The sequence below is a fragment of the Aristolochia californica genome, unplaced genomic scaffold (genome assembly GCF_029961685.1).
Source record: "Aristolochia californica isolate CCGP_79_NKW_82.1479 unplaced genomic scaffold, dmAriCali1.0.hap1 SCAF_16, whole genome shotgun sequence".
NCBI lineage: Eukaryota > Viridiplantae > Streptophyta > Magnoliopsida > Piperales > Aristolochiaceae > Aristolochia > Aristolochia californica.
Genome location: NW_027181837.1, coordinates 11,689,035 through 11,699,525, shown reverse-complemented (window position 1 = coordinate 11,699,525; position 10,491 = coordinate 11,689,035). Strand labels below are relative to the sequence as shown.

Sequence of the window (10,491 nt, the reverse complement as noted above, 5' to 3'; positions counted from 1 at the left end):
TCTTCCTTAATATCACCATTTAAAAAGACATTCTTTATATCTAATGAAATATCGGCCAAGAGGAATTTGCAGCAAGTGATAATAAGATTCTTATAGAATTTAACTTGGTCACCAGGGAGAAAGTTTCCTCATAATCAACTCATTAGCATTGAGTATACCCCTTTGCAACTAGACAAGCCTTGAGGCGAGCCAGAAACCATCTGAATTGTGCTTAATAGTAAAACCTATTTACAACCCATGAGTTTCTTTTCGAGAGGAAGTCGAACCAAGGCCCAAGTCTGATTCTCATATAAGGCATTAATTTCATCTTCCATCACCACCTTCCATCCTGGATGTCTGAGAGGCCTCCTGATACAACTGTGGGATAGATACAAAGGAGATAGATGCAAGAAATTGACACCAAGAAGAAAACAAACGATGGTAAGAAACAAAATTTGATATAGGATGAGAAGTAGAAGGCCCATTATAAGTCCTAGGTTTCTTTTGAAGAGCTATGGGCCTAGTATCAAATGGTGAACCAAATACAAGAGGGGAAGATGGACTTACCTCAAAAGGATTCGTAAACTCCATAGGTGTGGTATCGGCCGATGTTTTAAGGGGATGAATACAAAGATCCTCATCAAGGGGCACAACAGGCTTCAAAGCCTCTTGACCATATGAAAGACCTGAAGGAAAATCCTTTGAGGAATAAAAGGATATACTTTCAAAAAATGTTACATCCCTGGAGACAATTAACTTTCGAATAAAAGGGTTATAACAAACACATCCCTTTGGGGTACGAGAGTAACCCAAAAAAAATACACTTAATAACCTTCGAGTCCAACTTACTTTTTTGTGGGGATGTGACATGACTGAAACATGTACAACCAAAGATCTTCAAAGGAAGGAAAAAAGGGGTCCTCATTTCAAAATAACAAGGAATATGGTGACTTATGACCAAGTACCGAAGATGGTAGCCTACTAATAAGGAAATAGACCTAAATAATCTCATGAGGCCAATAAAAATAGGCCACTTTCATGGATTAGAGAAGGCCGCTAGCTACCTCAAGGAGATATCAATTTTTTCGTTCAACTTCACCATTTTTTTCAGGGTGTAAGCACATGAAGTCTGATGGATAATGCCATTATCCTTACAAAAGGATTGAAGCTCTACTGAGATCTCTAAAATTATTGGAACAAAGTACTTTTATCTTTTCACTTGTGGAATTTATGGAAAAGAGGAATACTTCATTGACATATTTATAGCCAGAGTACGTGCACCTCTATTTATAATAGAGGAAAGTTGTAGAGTCCAATTATAATTAAACTACATTCGTCGCAATTACACCCAAAATCTAACACTTAAAGATAAGTCCTAGCATAATCAAATAACCCAATATAAATATAAGACTAACATGACTAAAACAACTTTAAACTAAAACTCTTCTATGAGACCTGCTTCCATTATAATTCTGGCTCTGTAAAACTTCTTATTGTGTAAGACTTCTTATGTCACCTGATGTGACCATGGTGGGTCCCATATCTTATGGGCTTGGGCCCATCTTCCAACACTCCCCCTCAAGCTAGGGGTGAGAAAACATCATGAATTCCCAGCTTGCTGCAAATTATGTATAGGATCTTCTCGTATAAAATGAAAGTCCATTTCTTCCAACACTCCCCCTCACGCCGGTGCTCTCTTCCATGAGGCCCAGCTAGCATCGTATAAAATGATAATCCTCCATTTCTTCCAATACTCCCCCTCACGCCGGTGCTCTCTTCCATGAGGCCTAACTAACATAAGATAAGTGAGAGTAAAATCACTCCCACCCGTCTGACATTGTCTATACACAATGCTCAAAAGTATAATAAAACTCCTTCATCACCGTGTCCCTCCATAGGACAACGACTCTCAAGTGGTAGGAGTAATAAATGCCAATTAAGGGGGGTAACATATATGTAGTAATAAGCTCTTTCATCACAATGTCCCAACTCGGGTACCGACTCTCACAGGTAGAAATGGGTGATCAATGTCTGTCATTCACAAGACAACGATAAAAAACATGATAAGTGGGTAATCCCTGTCATTCACAAGACACCACGGGTACATAAAAAGTCTCAATTGACTTAAAACACCCAACCATGTTGGACTTAAACTCTCAACCGAAGCAACACACAAAAGGTTGGCCCAAAGATGTATGTCAGAGTCAAATAAAGGATGGTAGGAGTAAGATTGTCAAATAGCCTATAGGCAACGGGTAAACAAGAAGATAGGATGTTGAGGTCACCACTTCTTCAATAGTAATGTCTCATCCAAAGAAACGCAATAGTTGCAGCTGAAATGGGACTAGGCCCATATAACACGAACCAAAATAATAAAATCTTTGAAAAATGACCCATGAAATAATCCGATGCGAGTATCTGCAGAAACTAATATGTTGACCAAGGAATATGTTGTGAATACCTCAAAATAATAATCCAGCCAGAGAAATAGAATCAAGTCAAGTAGAGTCAGGTATCACCAATAATTACCACAATTATTACTGCAAGTCAAGATTCTTGATCTTGAATTTTATTTGCTGCAAAAAATTTCTTCTTAGATGCATAAGCTTCATCTTTTGTGCACCCCATTTCTTGGATATTTTGGTCACATAAAACTCACCACAACATATGGAATAAAATACCTATTTCTTGTACTTCTTCTACTTCTCCCCCTCATGCTGGGAAGCAATGGCAATGTCCCAACTTGAAAAAAAATAACATAGATGTAGTAACTGATAAAGGGGTAAGTGAGATAATTTCCTGATATAGTTGATAAATAACAGCAACTCAAAAAGTAACACAAAACAATCGGCTTAAATTCGGATTTTTCAATGCAACAAGATACTAGTATGACCTTTGATTCTTCCAGTGCAAATTTATCCTTAATTATAGATCAGATTAACATAAAAATTTCTCTTTCTGAAACTAGACTTAAATAAATTTCATCCAAGTATAAATTTTGTTCATAAAATATAAGTCTATTGAGATGTATAATCTGATTGATTTTGGTCTTTGTAATCTGGCCTAACTAAGTATTCATTCTCCTTTTACCTGCATGACCATTGACTCTTCCAAGATCAATATCTCCATATAAAAAACTCAGATCTAGAATTGGTTGCATAGGTAAGAAAATATACTTACAAATATTTCTTGTGATATATAATTCTACATATAAAGTCTCGTTCTTAATAGCATAAAATAGCTCGAAAGTTGAAGCTTTCTGCTACTACTTGAACCTCTTTTGAAATTTGACCTTGGCTGCTTCAAATATCGATTTCTCTATGTAGATAACTCCAATTGGAAAAAAAATCATTTTTTTCCTTGGAAAGTAAACTCAAATATCTTTCATTCAATATATAATTTGAAATATGAAAATCTCAGTATATAGGTGAAAACGTAAATAAAATAATGGGTATAGGGACTTAAAAAAATATAAATACGAACCTAAAATGCTAGAGATAATAAATCAAAAAATATCACATCCTTTGTGGGTTGACTGAGTCAACTCACAGAACCTGGCTCTCATACCATGTTGAATTTATGGAAAAGAGAATTACTTCATTGACTTATTTATACTCAGAGTACATGCACCTCTATTTATAATAGAGGAAAGTTGTAGAGTCCAATTACAATTAAACTACCTTTGTCCCAATTACACCCAAACTCTAACACCTAAAGATAAGTCCTAGCATAATTAAATAATCCAATATAAATAGAAGACTAACATGACTAAAACATCTTTAAACTAAAACTCTTCTATTAGACTTGATTCCATAATAATTCTCTCTATTTAAGACTTCTTATTGTGTAAGACTTCTTATGTCACCTCACATGATCATGGTGGGTTCCTTATATTTTGGGCTTGGGCCCATCTTCCAACACTCTTGGATATGTGGAATTTCCTTGGTCTTATGGGCTTGGACCCATCATCCAACACACTTGGATATGTGGGCCTTCCTTAGTCGTGTGGGCTTGGGCCCATCTTCCAACATTACTGAATTGAGTGGAGACCATGGCATGAAATGATTCAAAAATAGAAAGGATTTCAGACCTATCTTTGAATAAAAACAACCATGTAACTCAAGTAAAATCATCAATAAATGTAAAAAAATACTTAACTTGTGAGATATTCGATATACTTAATGGTCCCCTTAAATCTGAATGAATCAATGAAAATGGAGCAACATCTTTAAGTTTAGCTCGAGGAGAATATGTAATCCTCTGGTCATCAAAGGATGAAAGTACTAAGGAGTTGAGAAGTTGAGATTTGACCACCTCTAGATATGCCTTGTTATTGTCCAAACAAATAACAACTGCTAAGGCTTCCGCAGCTTTTCTTGAACCAAGAAGTTAGTAGATTAGGGCTGAGCAATTTTCTACTCCTAAATCAGCTCTCTAAACTGAGCCAAGTACTCATGTAGATTCTCCCCTTGTTTTGTATAAAATATATTTTGAAATGAATCATATAACTTTTTGGAAGATATGAATATGTTGGAGTGTCATTGATGTAATTAGTTTATGGTTTTTGTATCTTCTTCACTCTTATGGATGAAAGGTATAATTATAATATTGTTACTTTTAGCATCTATAAAATATAGCTTATGGGGGAGGGTTTGGACTAAGTCCATGTTGAATTTATGGAAAAGTGAAATACTTCATTGACATCAATAACTTGTTGTAATCAGAGTACATGAACCTCTATTTATAATAGAGGAAGGTAGTAGAGTCCAATTACAATAAAACTACCCTTGTCCCAATTGCACCCAAACTCTAACACTTACAGATAAGTCCTAACATAATTAAATAACTCAATATTGATAAAAGACAAACATAACTCAAACTAAAACTCTTCTTGGTTGTGACCCTAAGATAAAGATACTTTTGTGAGTCCTTCTTGATGTTCCAACTTATGTAATAAGGATGCCAGCTCATGGTAATCATTGTGGGTCCTACTTCTTATGGGCTTGGGCCCATCTTGTGTGCCTTCCTTGGTCGAGTGGGCTTGAGATTATCTTTCAATAGTCCATAATCTCATTCTTGTCCTCTTTTCTCCCCAACGTGTGTTCTCTTCTTTACCCAAGATGTAATCTACGGAGTCCAGAAAATTAACATAGTATCAGAGGTGTGATTTTCAAGACTCTATGAGTTTTTTTTCTTTACATAATTATTCAAAGCCTAATGTTATTTGTCTTTGTTGTTGATCATTCTCCGCCTTTGTTCATGGTAAGATCTATTCTTGGTAATTGCATATCTCAACAAAAATTTTATTTTTCCAAATTGATCAGTTCATCATTAGGAAAGTTTCTAATCAATGACTCAGAGATATTCAGTTTGTGTTGACTTTTAGGACTCCATGGATTTAACTCATGCAGAAAAAGAGAAAGACACCCATTGGGAGAAAACATGAGAAAGAAGAGGTTATGGACTTGATATCATAACCCTTCCCCTGAAGCTCAATTTATAGATTAATGAAACTACAATATTACAATTATGCCCCTATAACTTAAACCTACTTACATCAATCATGATTATCCAAATCTACGTAAATCAAGGGAAGATAAATCAATTACATTAATTGAGGAAGATTTGCCAAATCTTCCAACTCATGTGATAAGGATTCTAACATGTATGATGACTCATCATACCACCTCACGTGATCATGGTGGGTCCCACCAACTCGTGTGATCATGGTGGGTCCCACCAACTCGTGTAATCATGGTGGGTCCATATCTTATGGGATTGGGCCCATCTTCCAACACTTTCGGATATGTGGGCCTTCTTTGGTCGTGTGGGTTTGGGCTGTTATGCATGCAATAACATTATTATTTTATTTTTATTTTTATTTACTTTATTTTATTTCAATTTTAAGCCACAGGGGTATTTTTGGAATATTTCATTTATAGGGGTATTTTGTAATATTTTATCCTAAACCATGTAAGGATCAACCCTATTTAAGGGGTAAGAGTAATGAGAGAAGGAAAGCATTGATTTAAGGTTAATTTTAGGTTAAACAGGCTTGGAGCTCTCCATGACGAGTTCTAGGGTTTTCAAGCTTCCCTTTGGCTTGATCTTCGTCTTCCTCTTCCTCATCCATATGAATCCCTGTGTCAAATTCGGGACCGTAACAACTGGTATTAGAGCGGGAACACAATGAACTATTATATCTATTCTATATCCCACAAAAAATGGATGGCCCTACGCAAAGAAGAGGAAGAAAGATGTGATAGGCATGATGAATTGGAAAGAATAGAAGCAGAAGAGATACGTGAATGACACGATGAATTGAAAAGAATACATGAATGGCGTGTAGGTTCCATTATAAATTTTTATGCAAGGCAGCAACTCGTTGCCGCAGAAAAGGTCATACAACCTCAAATCTTCGAGCACATCAAATGCACAGAAGGTGAGGCAGCAGACGCTCTTTCGGACGGGAATACAGGCCACGGGCCAGAAAAATTAAAAATTTCGTCATGTTTACCGGCCGAAGTCCATGGGGAAGATTTGGGTGTGACCTAAAGTCCGAACCCGGGAACCATGGAAATCTCCAAGAAGGACACAAATCCGAATTTGGACTCAATCCTTCTGCAATCAGATGGTGGAGGCCACGGGCTAGAAAAATTAAAATTTTCGTCATGTTTACCGGCCGAAGTCCATGGGGAAGATTTGGGTGTGACCTATAGTCCGAAACCGGGAACCATGGAAATCTCCAAGAAGGACACAAATCCGAATTTGGACTCAGTCCTTCTGCAATCAGATGGTGGAGACCATGATTTTTGGAAGTCGGAGGGGTATTCCACAGCCCTCTTATCACGGTAAACCAGACGTATTCCACAAGCGATGCAAATAAAATTGCCCAGCGAAGAAGCCCCTCAGGGGTGTTGTTCGCCGTCAAAAAAATCTCAACGGGCACCCAACCGCAACATCTTCCCGTCGGGTCCGTCGATCAGGCAGTCAGCATGGTGTAGAGCAAAAGGGAGAAAGGGCGACGGAGAAAAGGGGTGCCAGAGCACCTCTCGAACCATGTGACAAAAAATCCTCCAGCGGGGATGCCACGATGTCCTCCTGTTCGCCATCAGAGGAAGAGCATGCTCCAGCGGTGCCGTCGGAAACCACTCCGGTGAGATTTGACTTCCGGCCACCACCTCTCACTCTCAATCCAGCTCTTGGGAGTCCAGCGGGGAACCCACTTCAACGTATTATGGGGTAAGATTCTGAAACGACATCTAATTTTCTCTCTAAACGATTTTTCTATGGGGGTGAAGGCACTCCATGGGGCTGAGCAGCAGTGACGCCGCTCGAATTTTTGGCCTGGAGGTTCTTTGTTCCGTGAAGCAGAGAAACAGTACCCAATTGAGGGAATTCGGGCTTGTGTGTATGAATTTCAGGATGTAAATTTTTTGGAAATTCTAGGAAGGTTAAAGAAATTCCTTCAGGTGATTTTTTGTTCTGCTGATGCTCACATTACCTGTGGGTATGTTCATTGTCAAATTGAAAATGTGGGGCTTAATTTTTTGAGTCCCATGTTTGTAGTCATGGGAGATGGAGATGGGAATTCCAAATATTTTGGCTTTGTTCATTTTGAGAATGTAGAAGTATGCATCAGTGTTGTATCCAATGCTAAGGATGCATTCTGCTGAATGATTATGCTATTCATGCTACAACTACTGATGGGTATGCTGAGAAAGATGAATTAGTGCTGCATGTTTCTGCTCTTAGCAGTGACTCAGTTGATATTGAAGAAATAACGTCTAGTTCTGTTGAAGATGTCAAACCTGCAGCAGAACCTGAAATTGAATTGGGTCAAAGTGGGCAAAACAGGGCAACTTCGCTTTAGCAAGATGTCAAAACAGAAGGTGAAGTTAGTCTTCGTTTTTGTGAAACAAAAGCAATTCGTCTGTAAATCCTGGTGATAGCTTGGAATCAGAGGTTGAATTTGGCAATCTTTGTGTGGAGCTAGAATGCAAAGATGATGTTGAAAATGGTGAAAGTTTGCTAATTTGTCCTATTATGGAGGTGAAATCAAGGGATAGTAAGTCATATTTGTCATCTCTTGGTTCTGAAAAGAATGGAGACAATGCAATATTTGAAGTGGTGTGGGAAATGGAAAATATAGAGAAAAAATTCTTCTAACTATCAAATTTTGAGGGGTTATCTCATGGCCACTCTCTTTTATGAGCCTTCAACTAGGACCAGATTGTCATTTGAGTCGGCCATGAAAAGGTTGGGTGGAGAAGTTTTGACAACAGAAAATGCACGGGAATTTTCTACAACAACAAAAGGAGAAACACTTGAAGATACCATACGAAATGTCGAAACATTGATATAATTGTCATGAGGCACTTTGACAGTGGTGCTGCCAGAAGAGCTGCATCAACAGCAGGTATTCCTGTTATTAATGTTGGGGATGGTCCAGGCCAGCACCCTCCACGGGCTCAGTTGGATGTGTATATGATCGGAAGAGAGATAGGCAAATTGGATGGCATTCGTGTTGCCTCAGGATGGAAACCCATTGAGTTTGATGATGAATCTCCCTACACCATCATGTTTGGACCCGATAAATGTGGGTTCACTAACAAGGTGCTTTTCATCCTCAAGCATAACAATCCCGAGACTGGGGAGTTTGTTGAACATCACCTTAAATTTCCTCCTCCTGTTCCATCTGATAAGCTAACCCATGTTTACACTGCAATACTGAAACCTGACAATGAATTGTGGATTCTTGTTGATGGGGAGGAAAAGAACAAGACCAATTTTCTATCTGCTAATGATTCTGAGCCTCCACTTATCCCACCTAAGACAATACAAGATCCAGATGATAAGAAACCTGAGGATGGGGATCAGAGAGCTAAGATTCCGGATCCTGAAGCTATAAAGCCTGAAAATTGGGATGAAGATGCCCCAATTGAAATTGAAGATGAGAAGGCAGAGCCGCCAGACGGATGGTTGGATGGTGAACCAGAGGATTTTGGCGACCCTGAAGCTAAGAAGCCCGATGATTGGGATGATGATGAGGATGGTGAATGGGAGGCAACGAAGATTGATAATCCTAAGTTTGAGTCTGCTCCTTGCTGTGGTGAGTGGAAAAGACCTACGAAGAGAAACCCGGTTTACAAGGGTAAATGGCATGCACCATTGATTGATAACCCTACTAGTAAGGGTATCTAGAAGACAAGGCAGATTCCTAACCATGAGTACTTCGGGCTTGATAAACCTGACTTTGAGCCCATTGCAACTATTGGAATTGAGATATGGACGATGCAGGATGGGGTCCTTTTTTACTATATTTTGATAGCTGGGGATGAGGAGACTGAAGAATCTGTCAGGGTGACTGAATGGAAGCCTAAGTTTGAATTGGAGAAGGAAATGCAGCACGAAGAGGAAGTTGCAGCATCTGGTGGACTTTCTGGTGTTCATAAGAAGGTCTTTGATGTGCTCTACCGGATTGCAGATATTCCTTTCTTAGCAGCATATAAGTTCAAGATCATTGATGTCATTGAGAAGGGAGAGAGTCAGCCTAACCTTACTATTGGCATTCTGGTCTCTGTGGTTGTTGTCCTTGTAACAATCATTTTTAGGGTTATCTTTGGTGGAAAGAAACGAGCTCCAGCTCGAGTACCGCCAAGGAAATGAAAAGCTCTGAAGTTGAAGGTGACAATCAAGGAACTAGTGGTGACAAGGAAGATGAAAATGAGAAGGAAGATGCTGCTACCCCCACGACCAAGGAGGTCTAGAAGGGAAACATAAAACTACAAGTGGGAGTTCCGATATTTTGAGGAGAGTTGGTTATGTAGTCTTGATGTTAGGCAAAAAAAAAAAATGCTTCTTTGGTTGGATGCTCTAGTTTTGTAGTCCAGAGGGCTGACACAGATACCGCGGTTGACACTTGAAAATGGATGGAAACGTCGGCAAGGGCAAGGGGGGGGGGGGGGGGGGGGGGGTGTAATTTTATGTACGTAATAACATTAATATTTTAATTTTTTTTCTTCATTTACTTTATTTTTTTTCAATTTTAAGACACATGGGTATTTTTGGAATATTTTATTTATAGGGATATTTTTGTAATATTTTATCCTAAACCTTGTAAGGATCAACCCAATTTAATGGGTAAGAGTAATGAGAGAAAGAAAGCATTGATTTTAGGTTAATTTTAGGTTAAACAGGCTTGGGGCTCTCCTTGATGAGTTCTAGGGTATTCAAGCTTCCCTTTGGCTTGATCTTTGTCTTCCACTTCCTCCTCCCTACGAATCCATGTGTCAGATCCGAGACCGTAACATGGGCCCATCTTCCAACACTCCCCCTCAAACTGGGGGTGAGAGAACATCATGAACTCCCCGCTCACTGCAAATGATGTATAGGATCTTCTCATATAAAATGGCAGTCCTCCATATCTTCCAACACTTCCCCTCACGCTAGTGGCTCTTCCATGAGGCCCAACTGGCATAAGATAAGTGAGAGTAAAATCACTCCAAGACG

The 10,491-nt window shown here is 38.9% G+C and overlaps 1 pseudogene; it reads left to right on the top strand.

The window, feature by feature from the left end:
- Nucleotides 1-8,349: 8,349 nt before the first annotated feature.
- LOC137952586 (calnexin homolog pseudogene) lies at nt 8,350-9,796 on the top strand (annotated as a pseudogene).
- Nucleotides 9,797-10,491: the final 695 nt, after the last annotated feature.